We start from the raw sequence: 24,288 nt of genomic DNA, 5'->3' as shown, positions 1-24,288 counted from the left end.
ACAGTATTATACAATACACCACCAGTTACTGTACTAATCATTACATAAAAACGCTATCAAGCTACTGCCTGCTATCAAAGTAAACCTGCAGGTGTAAATGCATACCTGTGCAGATCAGATTGCAGAACTGAGTCTTAAGCTTGATCAATATAATTTTCAGAAGAACGTCAAGTGGGGATTCCTCACTGACCTGAGCATAAGTGACTAATCAAAGAGTACTTCTAGAGTACTGGTTGAATTGACCAATTGTGGGCATCTTTTGTGTCCTTCCATGTTTGCAGGTTCCCTTATTGAGGTGTTCCATTTATATATGGCAATTGGACAGGGGAAACTGTTTAATCATTTGCCTGACTGCCCAAACAGAGTGGCCGCAGTTATTTTCTTTGAGCTAGAATTGGCATAGACTCCTTTCTAAGTAACTGTTTCCTGTCAAACTAGGTTTTGTTTTTCTTGTCTGAAATTCCACTCCTCCCCTACATGCCATACTTAGCATAGGTTGAATGCTAATGGCAGTGTTTGGCCCACATTTATTCTATATGTTATGTACTTTGTCATTCTCAAGTGGAGCTGATGTGGAGATAAGTTTCCTGTCATGGAGGACTTACATGTGCATTTGTCAACACAGTAAATCACAAGGGTTTTTTCAAGGGAACTTTATGTATGAAGCTTATTACTTTGTTTTTCACGTATAACAATTAGTCCCTGATGCATTTTAAAAAGTTATCCAATTATCCTGAATTAAATTTTGGATAATCCAGTTCTCTAAACTTCAGAAAAAAAATGCTGAATTTTTTCAACAATTTCTCATTTGATATACTATGTAACACTAGTTTCAATGCTTGCTACTCCCAATGCAGACAAAAAAAAAATTCTAACCTATGTACTTCCAGACATCTCCGTTTAAACAAAAGGATACATTCAAAGAACCAAGAGGTACCAGACTTTAGAATTAGTCAGCATTAAACTTATAAGTAAGTAGGTACCCTACAAAGTACTTGTCCTCCTTGACAGAGAGGATATTCAGTTACTTGTTACAACAGACAGCATATTGGCATTCATTAAATAGAAATCTAAGAATATAGATCAAGGGAAGATGGTGTAGAGCAGGGGTGGGGAACGTCCGGCCCGCGGGCCGTATAAGGCCCGCAAAATCATTTGTTCTGGACCTGGTGGCGGGGGGAATTCGGCGGCGGCGCGGTTTCACGGCGGCGGCGGAGTTCCGAAGGGGGGGGGTGCAGTGCCCGCCGCCTAAACTCTGCCGCCGAAAACCCTGCCGCTGTTTGTCCCTTTTCGGCAGCAGGGGGGACTTCAGCGGCGGGCAGCGTCCCCCGCCCCCCACGGAACCCCGCCGCCGCGAAACCACGCCGCCGCCGAATTCTCCCCCGCCGCCAGGGCCACCATCAGGCCCTTGACATAAAAAAGGTTCCCCACCCCTGGTGTAAAGGATAGAATGGGGAATAATTGTGGTTCTTTGAGATGTAGTCAGTGTGGATCCCACTGTAAGTCAAAGGCAAGTAGTATCTTCCCTTAACAGTGGGAGTGAGGAGTTTTAGCTGTATCAAACAGTGACTGAAGTACTGCTCTCCTAAACTTGGCATCTGACCTGCCTGTCACATGAAAGGCATAGTATTTCACACAAGTCAGTGGGTTGTTTCACGTTGTAGCCTTAAAATCTCTGAGATTGGCACATTCCTAAAGCAGGCACCTGCCTCTGCCTTGGTGGAAGTTTGTCTTGATGTTCAGAGGGAGATGGTCACCAGCCATCTGGTATCAGGCGGAAATGCACTGTCTGATCCACTTAGATTATCTGAGTCAAGATAGCTTGGCCTTTTGATGGGCTGGATACATCCATGAAGAAGAGTGGAAGACAGATGGAAGGCTTAGTATTACAATAATACAACAAAGCTCTGGATTTGTCCAAAGTATGTAGCTCTGCTCCTGGTGTCAAGTGCAAGCTTTGGGAAAAAGTCTGACAAGACCACCTTAGGTACGAACTTGGGGTTTGGTCTCACTGCTACCTTATATCTATGGAAGAATGTGTAATGTAGTCTGGTCAGAGCTTGGATTTATTGACTCTACATGTTGAGGTGACAGTAAACAGAAAGACAGTCTTGATAGTCAAATGGTATAAAAAGCAATCAAACTGGGGTTCAAACAAACACTCCATGAGTTTTCAGACCATGATGAGGTCCTACATGAAATTCTGGTCTCTAACCAGAAAGCAAGACTTAAGTAGGCTCTTGAATTTTGATAACATGGGATGTGAGAAGACAGTATGACTGACTGTACCATGGTCTAACGGACCAGTGCTGCTGCAAGAGGAACCTTGAGAGAGTTAAATGATAGTCTACTATGTTTAAGGTACAGCATGTAATTGAGGATCTTTGGTATCAGGGTCCAGATTGTGTTGGGCTACCTACTTTTTTTTTTAAAATTCCATTTTGAGAGAAAATTTTCCAAACAGAAGGTTTTCTATTTTGTAAAAAAATTTCCTGAAACTGCAAGGAGCTGTCTCTGTTAGTAGCATTCAAGCAAACAATTTCCATGCCACCAGGTGCAATGATTGTGGTTCTGGGTGCAGCATGTGACCTTGGTTCTGAGCTATTATATGTGGACAGGTTGGGAAGTGTACAAGAGGCCACCTGCAATACATATGACAGCCAAAACTGTCTCAACCTGTAAGGGACTATCAGGATTATCAAAACCTTGCCCAGTTTGATCTTGGATTTTATCCTGGGGATCAGGGGAATTGGCAGAAAGGCATATAGGAGTTCTTGAGACAATAGATGAAGAAAGGCTTCTGGCAATCAGCCTTGGCTCACACCCCCTTTGGAGCAGAAGTTCAGGCATTTGGTGTTGTCTTCTGTGTTTTGTTTTTTTATTTGACGTATGCAATCCGGTCAAGTCAAGCCACAGCATTCTTATCAACGATGTTCAATGCACGAAGACCTTCAAGAAGTTGAGTTATTTTGCAGTCCTCAATATGTGTCATGGTTTGTTGCTGCCCACACTGACAGAGAGGACTGTCTCTAAAATAGTACCAAAATTCCACTGCAGCACAAATTCCATGTCCAACACGAAACCTGGTTGAGAAAGCTCCACTGCCTTCATGGTAAATCAAACCTGAATTAATGCTGAGTTATTTTAATATTTCAAGCCTTTTGCCACAGCCCACTTCGGTTTATTCAATTGTGAAGTGACTGTTGTATATCTGAATGGTCAATTGAATGTGATGACGGCCAAATTATGTGGTTCTCAGTAGGACCAATAGAGTTTATAGGTGAAGGGAATAATAGAATACCACAGTACAATTCCTCTGCCATGCCTATTGATTTTGCAGGCCGCTGGATACCATCAAATATAGAGATTAAATATATATAAATAATTGATTATACTAATGGGATCTATATATCCCGCCTTTGTTTGTGGTTTTTTTTTTTTTTTTTTTTTTTTTTTTTTAAAGATAGTTATCACACAGATTCCTGAAGGCTAAAAAAATTAAGATATGCAATATGAAGGAGAGTTGAATAGGGTTCTTGCCATTGTTGTTTTACTTTGTGTATTGGCTGTGCTATGCTTGTGTGAACGGGAAAGACGGTGCAATTTTAGACAAATGTTGAGGAATGGTACCCCTGCCCATCAACGTATGGCTGGGGGAAGATGCTTTGGAGCTTAAAATAACTTTTTTTGTAATTTTTTGTAATTTTGTAATTTTTGACGAGCAACCCACAATTAATGCTATCAAAATGAGTACCCCCTGAGAGGAAGCCGGCTCTGACAATTTGATTCATCTACAAAGAATGAACTGGACCAGAGAGGAACAAAATACCATACTATTCTGATGTCAAAAATCTGTCTGAAGTAATTTACAACAAAGCTGATTTTAGCTACTACTACATGGGGATATTTCGTCTGATGAAGGGAAGACCCGTTACTGAGCTAAAGGTATACTATCCACAGTGGGTTTAGTAAATCCCTCTGCCAGTGTAGTGATGTATATAAACACCTATCAGAGTGTAATTGTACATTGTGCTCCTGAGCCCAAAGAATACGATGTCGGGGACTTGGTATTAAAAAAAAATTATAGGAGCCAAGTGCTGGAAACCCCAAAGTTACACCTTGTGAAAGTACATGTAGGCATGCAAAATATTAACATATCTCACCTACATCCCCATTCAGCTTCATCGAAGAGAGCAGGAGGATCTCCCTCAAGATGTTTGATGGAATTCTGTAGTTGGTTGTTTTGAACAATTTATTAAGAACTGGCCTATTCTCATAAAGCTGTGAAGAAAACAGTGATAAAATAGATGGAAGTATCTCATCCAAAGAATTTAATATTGGATTAAAGAGGAATGTAGAGGATATGCTCAGTATACTGAAGCCTCTATCTATAGCCTTAAACTTCAGAGAAATTGTTGCTGCATTGCTGATGCTATTAAAATTTGGACAGCACTTCAAGAGACATTGAAGAAATACCTCATCAGAAAGAAACTGCAGGCAATAAAGAAGCAAATGGATCAAGCACTAACTCCACCTTATTTTCTTGCAAACATTCTCGACCCCAGATATAAAAGAAGATGATGCTGCCATGGCATTGGCATCTCAAAATCACTCCTCAGTTATGGCAATTATAATAAATTTCAGGGCTGGACCAGAACTATTTAAACAATACGTTTACTGATGATGCTTTGAACAAAGTCACGTCCCTGAATTGGTGGAAATCATTAGCCAGGCATCTCGAAACAGAGTTCCTTCAGTTGCTAAGCCAACTTTTCACAGCAGTAGCTTCCTCTGCATCACAGAGAGAATATTTTAATCGTTTGGTATTATTCACTTAAAGCTAAGAAATCAACTGGGAGTTGAAAGAGCAGGAAAACTCGTATTTCTGTTTCAGTCTATGAATAAAAATGACAGTGGGAGTGGGGAAGATGAGAGCTAGTTGTAGAAGTTTTAAGGACAGCCTACGTTTAGTGTTGTGATGACTTGTCTGTTAGAGTTAATAAAATTTGAAAATTAAATTTAAAAAAAGTTTCAGCACAGCCGTCAGCTGGCAACTCAGGAGACTGCTGCCATTGCAAATGTGAAACATTTATATAACATTTAAGATTTAGTTTAATAAAATTTAAGTGCTATTGTGTTTGTGTATATGATTTAGTTCTTACCATTCCTAATGTACTGTTGCTGCATCTGCAGCTTGACAGAGGTAATGAGTATTATGTACTATTTCCTAAATTAATAAAAATCAAGTTATCTAAAAAATTACACAAAGAATACCCTCCCTAGATGTTGTAAAATGCTGTATTGAGTTGTAAATTAACATGTTTTCGTGATCAGATTTGCACCATTGTTTTAAGAAATATGTGAAGTAGTCTCAGTGGGAAACTTGATTTAAATCAATGATTTTCACTTGGTGATTTAAATCAATCCACCCTGATGCAAAAAGTGTTATGGCCTACTGAACATCTGGCATGAGGATTAAAAAAAGGAAATGAAATTTGATTGGTTAGTTTACAAAGTTGCATACGTGAAGCTATGTCAGGATTAGAATTGGGATATATTTGTGAAGAACCACTGATACAATTTGCATATCCCTGTAAGAAAGATGAATTGGATGTATGGAATTGTCAATATGCCTTGTTACCCAATAGTAGCATTAATTCTACCATTTTGTATATTGGACAAAGTTGTGTTTGTGTACGCACGCAATGTACCCAGGTTGAAATTACTGGAATTTACAAGAGAGATCTTAATCTCACCAAAAATAAATGTTATTGTAATGTTGCTGTACTGGAATTATGTGATGTAATTTCTGAAGTACCAAAAATATATTTCAGTTATTAGTAACAAATATTAATACTGTAGAACAGGTTCAACCCATGATACTGAGAATCAAAACTGATTTGAAACAATGCATGCTAACACACTCAAATATGATAGCCCTGCTTACACACATTCAGTGACAATTGAGAACCGTAAATTTGATGGTCAAACATGATGGGACTAAAGTAATCAAAGTCTAGATGCTGCAAAAGCTGCCACAGAGCACAGTTGGTGGGAAACCCTACTGGGATGGTTCCCCACTGCCACTGGGATCTTAAATCTAGCACTGCATCCCATTGTGTTCGTGTGTGTCGCAGATAGTCTCTATAATGGCTGCAGTGGGACACTTTTGGTGGACTAAAGGTCCCTAGAGCAACTCAAGGGATTAAAAGATCCCCGCATACGAGTGATGTGATGCTATACGATATACCCTGCCGGCGAGAAGATCCTAATCGCTCAGGCCCCAGCTGGGGTGCCTTGAGCCATAGTTGGAGGTGTGTGTAAAGGAGTTATCGTGGTGGCCTATTAAGTTATGGTGGCCACTAAAGAAGGGATTGTTGGGGGCCCAGTGCAATTTGAGTTGCATGACTACTGTTTTGGGGCCTATCACAGCTTATGTTGCTTGCTTGATTATTTTGGCCTCAGCAACCTGACATCTTCCAGTTGGCATAGACAAAGAGGAATACTAAGTAACCTTGCAGATGTCTCAGTTTCTGCATACCACGGCACATAATAAGACAAAATACATCTGCTTGAAGCTGCACATAGGTAACAGTGATGGGAATAACAAGTTATCCTTGAATGTCTGGGGAACATTTTCCACTGCAAAGGGGCATATTTTGTTTATCGCCCCTCTTATTACCAGATGTTGTTTTGATGACCCCAACTATTATGGTGAGAATGGAATGTGGTTACAGGTGAGAACCCAATGTAGGTGATAGAGTATATAATAATTAAGAGATAGGTAATGAGGTGAAAGTTGTGTATAGAAAGGTATAAAAAGTCACCACTTAGACAAAGGGGCATGCTCCATCAACATCCCATTCCGCGGGAAGTGCTGCTGGTTGGACCAGAGGCTCCACTGACTCCCTGGCAGGGCCCCTGAAGAAAGCAGCTCCTGTATACAGCCTTCTAAGTGACTGCTTAGCTCTCCAAGTTTAGTGAGTATGCTATATTGTAGTTAATTTTAGGCTTTGTATTTAACTAATATATTTATAGAAAACCTTGCACATTAAACCTTATTGATCTGCAAATCGAGTGTACCATGTCTCACTGTTATCCACACTGATCACTAAGCGTCCAGTATCAACATGTGACAGAGAACAGGAATAAACCTCCTTAGGCAGTGCCAATATATGTTGTACAGGGGTCTGTACTGGTAGGTGCTCTGGCACCAGTGACTGCCCTGGTTCTCGCTGGGGCACATTGTCCACAGCAGGCATTAACACTGAGAGGTGTGCCATTGGAGCAGTCTGTCTCTCTCATGGGCTACTCCTTAACACTACCCTTCACCCCAGTGCAGGTTTTGATGGTTATATTTCTAGAGGCCTTACATGGTTTCTCCTGATGGGAGGACACTCACCTACTCCTGGAGTCGCTTACATCTATAACAGGAGCATTCCCACTCAGTGCCGAACTTCAGTACCAGAGTTGTTGGTAACAGCTTCAGTGCCAATGATGATGTGTCTGATTCAGTGCTGGGGATGTTAGTGCTGGGTCTTTTCTTCATGCCATCTTCTCAGTGCTGATCTTTGGCATTGCTTGCCTGATAAAGCAGTTGACAATCCTAGCTTGCCCACTAGCAGAACTCTAGAGCTTGTCTCCTTAGGGTCTGATGAGACCTTCATGGATTGTTCCAGAAGACAAAGCTTCAGACTCGTATCTCAACTTATGTGTTCTTGTGGAGAAACATCTGCTTAACATATATGTGAGTCCTACACAGCAGACACACCTGCTGCAGCCACTTTTCAGGTGAATTAACCCACTGCAGGATGGACTGGGCTTGAAGCCCACAGGTTTTGAGTCCATCCTTTTAAGAAGCCCTATAGAGGAGGTTTTAACCATCAATATTTAGTCCAGACAGGTTGATACGCATCATGGCAGTTGTATCAATATTGTAAGGTTGAAAAGAGGAAACAGAGTCACTGCCATCCCACCCTTTATGTACTTGTGCAGGAGCATGGACGCATAGGGCATACACATGGCACTGATACAACCCTGTTATTCAAAAAAAAATCTTCTAGTATCATGCACATGAGACACATGCACTGAGATCCACACTGACACGTTCAAAGAAAGCATTTTCCTTGGTTTACGCAAGTGTTAGTATTATTAGGCTCACAAAATTTGAACTCTACTAAACAAGCCATTAAAAACACAACTTGATCAATCTAATGGATGAAAAAATCTGTAGGATTTTCAATAATAGAAATTCTGAAATTAAGGTTATTTTTTCTCTTTTTTCCACTCAGCCTGTTTGTACAGTTCTATTAATTTAGCATTTAAAGATAAAAAGAGCATAATTCAACAATATTTTAGCTTATTAAGCTTAACTGTCTTTGCTGATGGAACAAGTTTTATAGGAGATTAATAAAATACCAGAAGCTGCACCAAGGAAGCTTAACACTTTAAACAATGATGGAAATATAAACTATATTTTAGCATATTTTTAAAAAATGGATACTAACAATCAGTTATCCACAATCAATATTTAATAGAAGCCAAATGCACTGCCGAGAGGGCCAGCACAAAGTCTATACACTACTTATATTCCTATTAAGCCCTAACTTGAACTGTCCCACTTCAAAGAGATCATTTTCATCCCAGAGAAATATTCTATTTGCACTTGCAGCACTATGCTGTAGAACAGATTCACAAACCACTGATAATCTGTAAAACATTTGCTGATGACTTGCAGTGAGCTGGAGAGTCACATGATGCTGGTTTCTCTTTGTTACCATCTGTGAGAAAGCTCAGATGAGTAGGTGGAGAAAGGAGGACTGAAACTAGACAATACTTATCTTTTCCCAAACCATACAACTCACTTACTGCATTAAACAGCTAAAAATGCCATCTTATTTTCCATGTAAGCGGTTTGTGTAGTTACATAATGGCAAACCAACAAAGAGATTGTCCTTGTGATTCTGAGTGGGTCAAGAGGTGGCCCATGAACCATTCCATTAATCGGTCCATGCTTTGAAAAGTTTGAGATTACTTGTTTCCAGTGCATCCTTTCATAGAACTGGAATATTAATATTTCAAATAAGTGTCACTTCCAGCCCTAACAGAACACAGAATAGGCTGGATATTTCTGGTAGAATGACCAAGAGTAAAATCATTAACCCTGATTGCATTTCAGTTGTCATAATTAGACTTGAAAATTTAACACTCCATTAAGCAGAACAGGAAAACTCATTTCATGCTATTATTTCAGTATGCCTGAAGTCTAAGAAACAACAGCTACATATGGGTTTACATTAAGGATAAAAAAAAGTCAACCTCCCCTTCCATGAAACACTCAAGTTTGGAAAATACAATAAATTGCAGGAAATCTCTACACCACAGAATTTATGTTTTCTTTGTTGAAACCAGTCTGATATTTTTCAAAGTTTTCATAGAATCCAGAGTCAAGATACCTGCATATAAACCTACTATTATATATATAAAAGAGAAAAATGTCAATTATTTACCATGTCTTGAGAAATATTACACAAACATGATGCACAAGAAATGGAGTTGGCATAAAAACCCCAGGTATTGTGGAGATGTATTCAGAGTCATGCTTCACTCAAGATTAGGATATTACACAGATTAGATTTATCACAGCTAAAAGTGCACACCTTGCCTTTTATATATTACAATCAATGCTTCTGAACATGACTTCAAGTTTGTTTATGCCATAATTGCTGTAGCAAAAGAAAATACAAGTGAGGTCAAGGCTAAAAATAGCAGATGGCTACATTCTTGACATTTGAAACCTCATCCTAGACCTATGTATTTAATATAGATTGTTCGTCTCGATAAAAAACACAAGAATACAGTCAACTATTTCACTGTCTGGTATACTAAGGGCCTGATCCTTCAAATACCAAATAAAAGGCATCAGTAGGACTCTATGGTATTAGGCAATAAACTTGCAAAGTGGATAGCTCGAGGCATGAGAATCTCCATTTTCTTTTCTTTTTTTAAGTGTGGATCCCAGAGTCTCAAATACCAGAAGACAAATAGAAACTCACACTTTATAAATTCTCATGATTTTTCAGGTCTAACTCATGCTTTGTGAATGCTCAGGGTTCATAATACTGACCTTGATAGTAAGTATTTGCTGGATTGGGCCCTAAATAGAGAAACTGATGCCAGCTTGGTATCAACACTCCAAGACTTGCTTTTCCATTAGCTACAGTTTTCTGAATTTGTGGATTGCTTCTCATTTGTAACAGAACTTTTTTTTTTTTTTTTTTTTTTTTTTTTTTTTTTTTTTTGGGGGGGGGTGTCAAGTTAAGTACTTGCAGTACCTTAAACGGGGACAGATGAATAAAACTGGTGATTCTTTGTTTCCTGGTCTTCCTCCCCAGGGCTGTGCTGCAAACTCTTGTTCCCAACTTACCCTCAAGATCCTGAGACACAAGGTGGGTAAGGTAATATCTTTTACTGGACCAACTTCTGTTTGTTAAACAGACAAGCTTTCAAGCTACATGGAGCTCTTCTTCAGGTCTGGGGTTTGTCCAATAAAAGATACTACCTCACTCACCGAGTCCCTCTAAAATCATGGGATCAACATGGCTACACCAACACTGCAAACTCAAAATCCTGCACAGCCAGCAAACAACTAGAAGAGTAGCACTAAATCCACCAATACTGCTCAGTCATCGGATGCTATTGTTATTGAGTGGCAGTTTCTTTCCTTAGCAAAAGAAAAGAGTGTTGTTTCTAAACCACTGGTAGGTAAAAGCAATTGAATCAGTCTCCTTCATAACATACTCTTGTCTGTACTATCATGGCCTGTATCACAGAATAGCCTACTGCCTGGGAAACTACCAAGTCCCATTAAGAGAGCTCAGGCTCCTCTGCAAATCCAACCCTCTTTTCTAAGAAAGGTGCTTGATGTCTAAAACACACTAAAAAGGGTTTCACCCCAAGCCTTCCCTCAATGTTTTCAAACTTGGGCTCAAGAATGTATGCTTTCTTAATATATTTCTTAACCTTAGATTGCAAAGCAAATTAGACAAATGGGAATCAAAGTAAGTAGATGGAGTGATTTCTAAGCAAATATGCACACAGCCTGAAATAATAACCAGGTAGGAAATAGTACATGTATTTAAATAAGATGTTCAATTTACCAGCTTAAAACAGTAAGAATTTAAAGGTCAGCCCTACTTCCACTGCTACTCAACAGATGCAAGAAAAGCGAGAGATGATCTTATTATGAAGATATGCACAAACGACTGAGTTGCATCTCATTTTGACAGAGCACAGGAAAATATAAGTACTTGTTTTTTCTTTCCACACTTAAAGAGGAAACCACAGAAACAACTGGTAAACTTCTTAAAGGGACATTTAGAAGCGACACATTAACTGTAATAAAGTCAAATTTCAAGAAGTGGTTCAACACCCGCTCCTCCACTTCCCTTTTAATTTTTATTTTCTCTCCCCTCCTGCTGTGCGAAAGTTCCACACAAACAAAGGAGCAAAACTAACTACAGAAAGTACTATCAAATGGACAACAGACCAAATGCTATTGGCAAGTAAAACCTAAGGTCACAAGAAATACATTTTAAGGCAGAAGTGCTGTTTTTGAATTGATGTCACTTTAAATCAGATTTTTTGGAGGCCACTAATGACTTCTTCCAGGTAAGGGGTTGAAGGTTTTAGGCATAAGAGTTAGGATCAAAACTTAAAAAAAAAGAAGATATGTTCACACAAGTATTACATACAAAAGTAGTACATGCTCAAATGGATAGGACTCCTTTAAATTTGGCTCTCAGATTGGTTCAGGCATAATTCTAAAATGAATTATGGCTTCATAACTGATGGGTTAATATATGTACATGGAGCAGTAAAATCTCCTTTGTTTAATAGTGCCCGTCACAAAATTAAGGATACTAAACCTGTTCTGATGTCTAAATTCCACCTTGTAAAAATTAATTCCATTTAGCAGAGTTTCTCCATGCAGTTTCAAAATTCTCTCTCTCTCCACTCTGCTCCCACACTTTAGATACATGCTTTCCCTACCAAAAGCTTTGGTGGTTCAGAATGGCCTCATCATTCTTGAGGCGCCAACTCTGCAAGTAAATATATGTAGACAAATCCATGCACAGTCACAAGACCGGGGCCTACACATATTCTTAAGGTGCTGGAGAGAGCTGTATTAGTTTCCAATTATGAAAAGAGACGTTCGGATCAAAACCAAAAAAATGTAACCTTTCCGAGGCTTTCCCATGTAACTATGCAGGCTGTGTAAAGTAGAAATCAACCAAAAAAAGTGTGCTATTTCAGTTTTTTACCATAAACTTACAAGCCATTTTCCTGCTTCATCTTTTGACGTCCCCTCTTCCAAACAATTGTTATATTTGCCAGTTTCCAATCTTAAGACATCTTTTTCAAATCTACTGAGGTTTTAAAACTGGCTTTCAACTTCCACTAATTTCCTTGGTCACATCACTGCAGGTTTCCATTCTTTACCGTTACAAACACTGTATCTCACTTTGCTCACAGCAAGCTTTTAAAAACACACTGAAGATTTAAATGTAAAGCCATAAAAGTTAACAGGGGCAAGTGTAGTCCACTACATGAAGTTACTTTGAACTTAAAAATCCTGAGCTAGACTTCATGTTGATGGTTTGCCTTTATTATCTGTATCAAAATGATAAATTAATTCTATTGCAGTAGTGACCATATGCCCCAAACAGGATCAAAGCCCATTGTGCCAGTTGTGGAACTATATGAGAGACTGTTCTTGCTTTAATTATCTAAGGCGACCTTACAATTTAAAGAAATATTTTAGACCTATCTATATCTTAGCTCCTAACTTGCAGTCAATTATGTTTAGGAAAAAATCCACAACACTTTTTCCACATTTTGTGGCTGTGTTAAATTTCAAGAAAAATTGTTGAGCCCGTTTCAGTTAAGAAAGCATTCTGAAAGTGTGGGTTCAGACTTCAGAGACTAAAATATATGGGTTAGTAATTTGTTAACGTGCTAGTCTTGGGAATTCATGCTTTCAGCAATGTTAATTTGCAGAGTTATCTGGCCTTCTCTAAACAAACACTGTAATTGTGATTGTTCTGAAGGGACAGTTACCAGATTATAACATCCAAATGTCAATTCTACCTGATGTAGAATCAGATAAATATCTGTTTACACAGGATGGTTGGTGCATGAGAATGGTTCAAGAAAATCACCTAGCTTTTTTCAAAAGAAAAAAGAAGCTAAATCAAGAGACTGTCACCTGGTTAACATTTGAATTTTTCTTGACAGTACTTCTTGCAGACACATACCATGGATAATCCTACATTGTTGATATCCTCAGAAGCATTATTTTTAACAGGCTCTTCATGAAGTCTTAATCCTCTTCCAGTATAATTTACTAGGCTCTCATCTGAGGGAAGAAAGTCTTTCACTTGCATCAAAGAGGGCCATGTACATGCCATTTACTGAACGGGACTCAGTTTATGAAACAAACTAGTAACTTTATCACAATGGGAACTATGTGTTCTGATCCCTTTCAAAAAGCTACCTCTCTACATCTATTATATTTTCCCTAAAAATATAAACATGGAAATAAACTCCAAAAAGATACTGCCTCACAGACGAGGTTCCCCCTTCACTTATGAGACAATAAGAACTGATAAGTGGTACATTTATTACACCCTAAAGCAGTGTTTCTCAATGACCGGTCCATGGACTGGCACTGGTCCCTGAGATCTCCCTGACACAGTATAGGAAGCCGGTCCCAGCTATCAAAAAGGTTGAGAAACACTGCCCTAAAAGACTATACTACAGGTTTTTGCACAATTACATATGATGGCACATTATTTATCAAATGGTGTATTATATACTGCCCTTCAAATTTCATGACTACGCTCACATCTAGATCTATCATTAATTCACAGATTTACAAGTTATTTACAGAAATGACCATTTAGGTCATCTTACCTGTCCCCCTGCCAATGCCAGATTTGTCCGTACAGTATGTACTTCAGTGCTCTGCTTTTTACCAAGTTTCTGGCTACTCACCCTAGCAAGATTTTTGAAGATGGCTTTACTTGCCATTAGATTCATGCAGTCTGATTATTGCTGATGCCAACTATAGCTATTCCTTAGAAGCCATCATCAGGAAAAAGGCATTCTTTAACTGAAAGTTGTATTTGTATATCCATGTTGTTTATTCATGAGTTTAATGAATATAGGTATTTTAAAATTATGTAAAGTATAACTGTTATAGATAGAATAAATGAAAACAAAGCATTTTAAGATTTCGATATTATTTTTAAAAAGACACCAACATTATATAGAAAAATCTTTGTGACATGATACCAGCTACTTCTTAAGAAACTTGGTGAAGGGCGAAATATTTCAGCTATGGAGGCAACTGAAATCATTACACAATGTTTGTATCATTTCCAAGTGTTTGGTTACTGTATAGTTCTCATATTTTAGATATTGAGTGTAAAAACAAACATTCGTTGCCACAATTAACTGTAAAAGCAACTTGCTCCGAAAACCAGCTGGTTCAACGTGGAGTGCGAGTGCCCAGATCTTAGAACATCAGCCCTTGCTCTCTTCTATTCAACAGCAGAGTACTGTGCTCCTCTCTGGTGTCGCTCATCTCATACGAGGCTGGTCAATGTAAAGCCAGGACTTTACGTGCACCCTGTTGCCATAGCTGCCAATATGACATAGCAGCATCCCATATTCGCTGTGAGGGGGACTCCATAGTGCTCCTGACCAAGACCAGTGAGAACAGCGATTTGCCTCTATACTCAGACCTCTTCAACCACCCACCAGTTCGTCTGTCTTCTAGTTGCCCTTTATGGTCACTTATGCCACCACAGGACATGATGGTGTCATCTGGTTGGCATAAGGAGTGGTTAACGACCACAGTCATTAATTATTCTCTTGTCACCGACCCAATCATCTGCCCACCAGGTTTTGACATGTCAAAAGGTACCTGTGGGCATCCTTGAACCACTTTCGAACAGGACAGGGCAATTATGTGGCCAATCTCTTCAAATGGGGTTTCTCTAACGACCCGCGATGTAGATGCGGTCAACTTCAAACTATGTCACATATCCTTGACGAGAGCCCGCGGACTTATTTTTGACAGCGGGCTACCAACTCTTTACCTGGCTGATGACAATGCTATCAAATGGCTGGGCACACTGCGCACATACTGAGAGAATGAAAGTTGTCCTCACCTTTTACTTTTAACAGTTGCTGATACTGCTAAACGGACTTATTCTGTTACAGCTATCTTTTCTCCTAACATGACTGTTTTGTTGCTTTAAATTATCATTTTTTTCATTTTAAAATTGCATTATAAGTTATAGTAACTCTATGTCAGAGTATCTATAAAGGCATAATTAAAATATGTTTGTCTTTGCCTTTTAGGAAACTAGTTGCATGGTTTTAAACAGATTGTCTGAATCCCATTACCTCACTTAGCACTGGTCTATATTGGAACACTCAGGAAAGTTAAATCAACTAAAGCTGTGAAGTTAATGCATATTAAACATCCATGCGGATGCTCTTATTCAGAAGTAAAGTGGCCATTTTATTTCTGAATGAGTGGCCACACAGGAGTTTAGCAGGCATTAACTTCTGCACATTACCTTTACCCCTTTAGTTGATTACTCAACTCCCAATGTAGATAAGACCTTTGTTTTTCAGTGCCCTCAAGTTCACTGTCCACACATGCAAAATGTTTGTTCCATCCTCAGTAAGCAAGTCCAACAAAAGCACTTAAGCACATTCTTATCTTTAGGCATGTGAGTAGTCCTTTGATTTCAATCGGACCTTTAGTACTATTGTTTGTTATTCTGTATAGCTGTGCTCAACACCAGCAGATGAAGTAAAGAACAGTCAGACCCTGGATGGGAGAAATTATTTTCATTGTATGTCTGGTTGATACCCAGTTGAATCCCTAAAACAAATGTGCCTTTTTCTAAAGCTAGTGTTTGGGGATACCTCAAAATTGTCAGCTTTACATAACTACCAGCATCTCAGAATTAAAGTGATAGGCTAAAATAAATCTATTTTCTGACAATATTGGTTTCTAAAAGTACATTTTTCATAGACCTATTAGTTTTTAGTTTCGTTGCACACCTCTTCATTGGAAGTTTGGAACACTTCAACGAGGAAACATCTTTGTATTTTTTGAGTTGCAGGCCAAAGACTTATATCTAAAAGAAAGAAATTTAGAATAGTAATTGCTACTTCTAACAGACATGGCAAAAAATGTATTACAGAAGCTTTACAAAGTATATATGATAATGCATGACTTAATGGCTGAGATTTTCAAAAGGGCATGAAAGACTTTTAATGGGAGTCGGGAACCTAACTCCCTTAGGTCTCTTTGGAAATTTCCCCCAAAGGTACCAAAATAAATTATTTGTATTTAACTGGATTTAATTGACTGAGAATTTATAATTATTTCTTTTTTTTTCTTGACAGTTTTACATTCAGTGACAGCTTATCATCAGGAAGTCTCCAATAAGTACTAGCACTGTCTTTAAAAGTGGTTCTGATAGGTTCTTGTATTAATTTGTTTCACATCCACATTCTCTTCTCTCCCTTCTGAACTCAAAGACAACACAAATAAACTATAAGACTCTGTAACTTTACTTTTAAGCAACAATCCCACATGGGAATAAAATATGTAGCATTTACGAGAACAGAAATGGATACAAAAATAAAATCAGAAAGAAAATGTGAACTTTACTCTCATAATCCACCTAAACATTTACAATTTAGAAGAACCACAAATCAACACCCTATCTGACATTTTGGTCCTCAAAACCTATAAATAGATGTTTGAGTTTTTGATCATCAAATCAGGTCTTCTTGAATGAGCTCTTTACCCTTCAAGGGCTATACAGTACATGAAATGTGATACAGAGGTCTCCAATTTTTCTTCTTTAAAGACATTCTTTGAACTGAAGGCCAAACCCAATCCTTTCTGGTGCAGGCCAACTAGAGTAACTGATTTATTCCTGTCACAAACTCACCTCCCTGCTCTAGAATGCCATCCAGAAGCATACAGGAATGAAGCCTGAGTTTCCATAGTGACACCTGATGTCACTTCTAGACTATTTTAGGTCCGTAGAGATTTGTTTTTATTAAAAGCTGCTTTGAGAAAACTTCAAATGTTACTTTCTGCACATACAATTTTGCATAATCTGTAGTTTGTGTTAATCTTCAAGAGTTCGACATAATTCCTTTGGATGTTATTTGCATACACCTTGCAATCACAATGTATAAATGATACACTGCAGTCATTTTCTAGAGACTGCTTCCAAATTTATCTCCTGGATGCATGACAACCCTAAAATAATATTTACCTCTATTTTAAAGCCTTTTTGATCTACACTGTAGCAACATAATAATCAAGCTTTGTTTTAACAACCTCATGATTCTGAGATCTTACATAATTAAAAGATCTTTTTACCCCTTAGAGTATATGTTTCCATGTTTAAAATAAAACAAGAATTAGCATCCAACACTCACCAGGGCTAGAAGTCATCAGCTTCTATGTGGATACACATCCAATTTTGGAAAATTGGTGTCTCATTTTCAAGCGTACAGAATTTGGCTCTGTGTACAAGTTCTGTCCCTCCAATACTCCTAATGCTACATTTCAAACTGGCTGCTGAGTGAGAACTAGTCACCCCAGTTCCGGGTAACTTGCAGCCATATATCATATCATCAGCCTACATACAGAGAAATCTACCCCTTCTTCTTAGCCTTAAGGTGCAAACTGATTTTTTCTGTACAATGTAGTGAGTGCATCAGTATTTCTCTGACCTCGTCAAGTTCCACTGTAACAGTGCAGTGGCTAGAGAATACACATGAACACACGAGCCCTGCAGAAATAGTCTCTCTCCAAGCATTCATATTCCACTCATCATTGTAGTATCTGAGCACCTAACATTACTACTATATTTAACACAGGCTTATAGGGGAGGAGGAGAATGACTCATATCTCCTTAAGAGAAAAAGCATCATGAAGAGATAAAGAAAAAAGGAAGACAGAAAATGAGATGAAGATCACAGATACATCAGAAAATATTTCCTTTACACACCCACAAATTTATTCTTCCATCTCAGAGAGCCTAATAATGTCCCATCTGGCACTGACTGGAGTAGAAAGTCCAATGGTCTGGTCACAACAGAGATTTCTGCTCTCCTGTTTAATTTCAGTGAATAAAACACACTTATCAATCTGGAGGAAAGCTGACTCCATGGCTGGTGGGAAAGAATGCCCTAAACTGCTTTCGAGACTCCACTTCTCTGACCAAAAAAGTACGGAAGAGAGGAAGGTGGACTTGTAGTGAAGACACTGCACTAGGACTTGAGAAATCTAGGTTCAATTTCCAGCTTTCCAAATGACTTGCTGTGTGGTTCCAAGCAAGGCATTTTAGTCTCTGTGCCTCAAAACGGGGCTGATACTTCTGTTCTCCCACCTATTTAGTCTGTAAGCTCCTCATTACTATGCATATGTACAGCACCCTGCTCTTGGTTGTGATTTCAAGGCACTACTTTTATACAAACAAGTTAATAATAGGCACTGGCTGATTCCAGAAAGCCACAATTAGCTCTGCAAGGTAGGAAAAAAGACCTTTGTGACAGAGGGCCTTTGAGAACAGGTGAGGGGAACAGCCAGTAGGAGAGGAAAAGAACAGGTAGATGAAAATGTAACAGTTAACCCTGAAACATTATAGGCAGGGCTAGTAGAGATGCCTAATAACGTTGTTCAATACTTCCAATAAGATTTTCCCTGTTTTCAGTAATGTATAACTTTGCCAAATTTGGGCTGAAATTTTATATACTAGGTGTCTGCCTCCGGTGGAATTTTTTGCAAAATTTCAGCCAAAATGGTTCAGATATTTTCAAGAACAAGGATAGGGAAGAATATGTTTTGCCCCTGCTAAAAATGTTGATCTTTTCTTTTAACAACTTTAGCTCCCCCATGATCTAGAGCAGGGACTTGAAGTTTGCCTTTTTGTGCTTTTTGCTCTTCCTGGGAAAATCTACCCAAATTTGCTCAGATTATAAGATCTGAAAAATAGCTGTTCACATACTCAGTAGAGACTTAGATTTTAGCTGTTAATAGCTCCAAAGAGTCCATCCTCAGTGAGCATGCTCAAACCTCTCAGCTCCTGTTACTGACCAGACTGCACATGCACCACCTCAGAGTGATGGATCGTACTCCAATCACTGGATGAAGCTGAACTTTCCTGTACTGGCTGCTCTGAGCCCCCAACACCCACCCAACAGGCACCCATGCACCATGGAGGAAGTCATCTGATTCAAATACAGAGGTCAAAAAGGCCAGATATGGGGTTGCACAGGCAACCTTGATTCTCACATTTACACATCAAATGCAAGGACACAAAATTTTTGAGTGCTCAACTTTGCAACCTTAAAGTTATTTCAACTTATTTTTATGTTTATTGTATATAAAATACAAAAATGCTGATTGTATATTTCATATGTTTATCTGTGGCATTGATTGGGCCCAAAAGACCATTTATTGTCATTAATGGGAGTTGTGCCTGTTTATCAAGGTGAGGATAGATTTGCAACTAAAGCTACAGCAGCCTTGAGTTAACCTGATAGGCAGGGTCTAGAATCAACCAGAGCAGGTTGCTATCTTATGCTGCTACATCTTCACTACTGTTACCCCATACTACCTAGATTAAAGTTAGCATGAATACGCCTCACCATGCTACTATTACGCCCTCACTTTGCAGTGGAGATAAACCCTAACTAGCGAGAATAGTAACGGTAAGGTGCCAGCATGCACTGCAAAGAGACACACATACTCAGTAGACACAGAGAGATGTGATTCCATCTCTCCTCTCACTTAAACTCTAAATACATGTTTTCCCCTTGGCTTTCTTCCTTGTGGCTGGAACGTATCACAACAAGGGACTACATCCTCTGCCACACAGACAGGAAGTGGAGACTAGGGAGCCCAGGCCTAAGCTGCTGGTTGCGTATCAAATAAATGTCAAGATTCCTCCCACCACCAGCAGCTTCCTCATCTCCAACTTCATTGTGAGCCACTGACAGCTCCAGCGAGAGGGAGGGGAGGGGGGAGAACCCAAGAACAACTAAACCCACAGAGTTGGAGCTACAGGTAGAAACTGAATCACAGCCAGACTCCCTCCCACCTGAAAAGACAACAAAGAAAACACAGCTAAGCAGCAAGGTGGCTGTTGTGAAGCCAGTTCCTGCCCCTCCCCCTACATTGTTCCGAGCCAAAACAGAGACACGACAATGTAAACAGAGACAAAGTGTGGTTTATTGCGAACGCCGAGGAGCGGGGGCGCCGCAGACACACATCTCTACAGGCCCCTGGCAGCTGCCGCCAGCCACACACACGCACTACACCAGTTACCGCTTTAGAGTGTGTGTGTGTGTGTGTGTGTGTGTGCGGGGGGAGAGGGGGGAATAGGGTCCGATCCTCCTCTCCATAGCTCCCGACAGGGCAAACCAGCCACACTCCCACTCTGGGCTGTCCCCCCTCGTCTCGCCTCTCCTTCTGCCCCCCTGAAAACCAACGTGTGCAAGAAAACCACCCCCCACTTTGACTCGCGGGCTGGGCCGCGGGGGGGAAGGAAGCAGCAAAGAGACCAAACCCTCCATTTCATCCCTCCTCCTCCCCCCAACCTACCAAACTCCGCCCGCGAGGAGGGAGCCGCTGGGGTGGTTCGAGTCCTCTATGCTCCGACCACAGCGCTGGGCCGGACAGAGGCGCTCAGCGTCTCCCTGGCCGGGGATGTATCGCACAGGCGGCGGGGGGTGGCTCGCTGGCTCTCCCCCCCCCCAGCAGATGCAGGACAGGGGGCAACGAGTCCAAAGTATGAAACAACAAGCCCCGCTCGCCCCGAAGTCAAGATCGGAGGAGGGGGAGGAGGGGGTTGCACACACTGAGCTGGGACCTGGCTGGCGGGGGGGAGAGGGGGTGCGGTCGCTGTCAGGGTCCATCCGGCCGCCCCCTCCCGACCCACCGAGCCCTTCGGCGGCCGCGCCAGTCCCCTCAGGTCCCATCTACACCGCGACTGACGCTCCCCGGGCGCTCACCCCGAGCGCCTCCCGGCCCGGCAGCTGCTGCACCCCGCCCGCGGGCACTCACCCCTCCGCCGCGTTCTCCAGGTCTCCGGCTGTGGGGGGGAGGGGCGGTGGGGACCGACCCGGGGGGGAGGGGGGAGCTGCTCGCGGCGCAGGGCCGGTGGGGGAGGCGCAGACCCGTAGCACTAGCCCTGGGCTCCCCCCGCACGCGAGGGCTCCATACTGTTTGTGTTGATGCGAGGCAGAGACGCTGCAAAGGGGGAGGGGCTCCCCCAGCTGAGAGGATGTAAACAGTGGGGTCACGTGGTCCATCCTCAAGCGACCGGAGGGAGCCTCCGAGCTCCACCGGCTGCGGGGAAGCGTCACATGGTCTGGCGGCAGGCTCCGCCCAGCAACCCCGAGGGCCAATCAGGAGCCGGCACTTTTGTGTCGTCACCCGTTGCCTAGGGGCGTGCAGACCCTTGGTATTATGCTAATAAGAAGCCAGGCCTCGCCCCCCCCTGCCAGTGTCTCTCACAAGGGCCAGGCGGAAACGTGTGGGTGGTGGGCACGGGTGAATTTTTAGCAGTCGCAGGGTCCCACTGCGCCTAGCCACAACGCTGCGCAGGGCGCTGCCACGGTCACGGTGCTGTCCCCATAGATGGGGCGCCAGGCCTGCGGGGGGACAGGGGGAAGCAGGTGGGGGAAGTGGCAGCGCAGGGAGAGCGGAGAGGTGAGGGCACCTAGGGGCGAGGTGGGTAGGAAACCAGAGGCAGACACCAAGGAGGAAGGGGCAGGCAGCACCTTGGCCTCTGCGATCCCCACAAAGCCACTGCTAGGAAGGGAACAGCTAGGGCTCGAGGCTGCCTTTGAAGCCTGTCCTACCCCAGATCAGAGAAGACCCCCTTCCCCTAACTCTGGGCAGCTATTTCAGTGTCTGAGGGGAACCCCACCACAGAGGTAGAGCTTCTTTAGGTCCCCACCATCGAGTGCCGGTTTGGGGAAGAAAGAAGCATTGTAGCCCTTTCCCTGCCACCCTCACAAGTGGGACCGAGAAAGTGGCCTTCCCCTTGCTAGTGGCCTGAAGGAAGAGGAGGGAATGGGCCAAGTAGGCACCCTTGGAAGCTAACAGGTCCCTGGCACCTTCAAGGAGGTGGGGGAGCCAGGAGCTTTCAGAGGGGACTAATGCCGAGGAAGACTTGAGAAAAGTGGCAGACAGGAGAAGCCAGGGGCAGGAGCAGAGCAGAGTTCAGTTACAGCCTGGGGCCTCAGTAATTTGGGGTAAAAAGGTGGGTGCTCAGTTACCAGCAGCTACTGGCAACTGGTGGGAGAAGAGGTTGGGATAGCTTGACGATGTGGCTGGAGCAGCTGTGGCATGAGGTGTTGGGGCTCAGTGAATGGGGATGTAGTTTTGGTGCAAAGAGGCTGGAGGTACAGAAAGTGTCTGAAGTCTGGAAGCAATGGGACAGAGGCATCCAGCTGGCAGAGTTTGTAGTCAGTTGGGTTGGAGGATCCAGGGGTTGGAGTCAGGCAAAAAAAAAAATGGGGGTGCAGGGAATGGGAAGGACAGGAGTCTAGGGCCAAGGGTGGGGGGATGCAGTTGATGGTAGCAGATTATGTGAGCAATAAGAATGAAGAATTCAGAAGGCCAACACAAGGGGTGAGGGCAATAATGATCAGGATTTTTGGTTAGTGAAGGTGGGGATGACGAGGATGGGAGGTCTTGTTCCAGGTGCATAGGGCTGTAAGCAGAGTAACTGATGCAAGAAAAGAAAGTTGGTGGAGTTTAAGATGATAACCCAGGTTTAGGTGGCTTGGATACAGAGGGATTTGGAAGATGTGACCCTAGGAGATTGGGAGCAGTAAGGTATTTGTGCATGGGGATGGCCTAATCTGCAGGAGCTGAGCTGTTGCTGAAAGAAAGGCCACGTTTAGAGGTTAGAGCCAGGGAAGTCACAAGAAAGCACAGCTGTCGAAGGTTCGGATGCAGTAAGAAACAGGACACTCACCCTTAGAATCTGGTGCCTCCAGGAAGCAACAGCTGTGCATAGCTAACACCCTAGCTAGAGACATCTGGTGCCACACTGGGTAGTATATTTCCCAAGCCAAGATTCAAAAACAGCTGTGTTTTTGCTAACCTGAATGAGATTGGAACAGACCTCAGAAACCTATAAATGTAGCGGTACAACTGCTACTCCTCTACATGACAGAAATGAAGATTGGGGGAGGGTGGGGGGAGAAGAGGTAAATTCCTTTATCGAGGAGTCAGACACCACGCAGCTAAGAAGAAGTCACTGCCACAGCCTGTGACCGATTGAACAACTTTGCAAAAATGTTATATGAGAACTGTGATGTTTTTGGACAGTTGAGTAAAATACATCTTTCCTGTTATGTTCATGCTGAAGCACAGCTAAGGGGACTTTCCTTGGTTTGGTAAATTTCTGCAAATTTTAGAAAAGTAGCTGCTATTAAGGGCAGCATACACTAAGAAACTTCAAAAACCCTGTTTATAGAAACGGATTATGAAAGTTTCCCAACAAGGGGGAAAAAATGTAATATAGTTGCCTAGAGGTAGATCATTACATTCAGACCCTTACAACCTGGCTTTACTAGTATAGGACTGCATTGATCTAGAGAAGATGGGGTTTCAAAAGGCAATAGGATCCAATGGATTAAGCAGAAGCATAATGGCTGCAAACTCCCAAATTCTAACCCTGACTCTGCCACTGATTCATTGTATGGCCTCAGGCAAATCACATTAATGTCTCTAGCTTTGTCTCTGATGGGGACTATTGCAATTTGCATTTAGTATGACAACCTGTGCAAGTTGCAACAGTGCAGTGCATCCATACTAGGTACACTACTGTGGTTGCAGGACTAACCCACATCCCCATAGTACACTCCATGCAAAGATTTCAGGAGCACTGCAATAGGACCTATCCCATAGGTCTCCACATAACCACTTACAGTGGGTATGTACCTGATAGTAGTGAATTGAATAGATTTCTATGGTAAAATAGTGCTACATTCTGTATTATACCATTGAATATTTGTTTGATAATACTATGTATAATTTTGTGTTTTGTTGCTAGTCCTAGCAGATTAGTCCAATTATATTTTCAGTTGTTTACCTGGATGAGGATCTCCATGTGCATCCCTTAGAGTCATGCTCCAACCCTGCTTCTTGCAGCAAGA

The 24,288-nt window shown here is 41.7% G+C and overlaps 1 protein-coding gene across 2 annotated transcripts in view; it reads right to left on the bottom strand.

The window, feature by feature from the left end:
- The window catches only part of PCMTD1 (protein-L-isoaspartate (D-aspartate) O-methyltransferase domain containing 1), a 65,397-nt gene extending 44,059 nt beyond the window's left edge, over positions 1-21,338 (bottom strand). Inside the window, exon 1 of one of the 2 annotated variants that reach the window (XM_067553784.1) lies at positions 21,179-21,338. The gene's annotated coding sequence lies outside the window, so the exon portion shown is untranslated. Of the gene's footprint in view, positions 1-16,143; positions 20,597-21,178 lie in introns of those variants that run through there. The other variant, XM_067553785.1, reaches the window with a different exon arrangement.
- Positions 21,339-24,288: the final 2,950 nt, after the last annotated feature.

Source organism: Emydura macquarii, unplaced genomic scaffold (genome assembly GCF_026122565.2).
Source record: "Emydura macquarii macquarii isolate MOO-44397 ecotype Brisbane River unplaced genomic scaffold, CSIRO-AGI_Emac_v2 contig_1477, whole genome shotgun sequence".
In the NCBI taxonomy this organism is placed as follows: Eukaryota; Metazoa; Chordata; order Testudines; family Chelidae; genus Emydura; species Emydura macquarii.
This window is presented reverse-complemented; position numbering and strand designations above follow the sequence as displayed.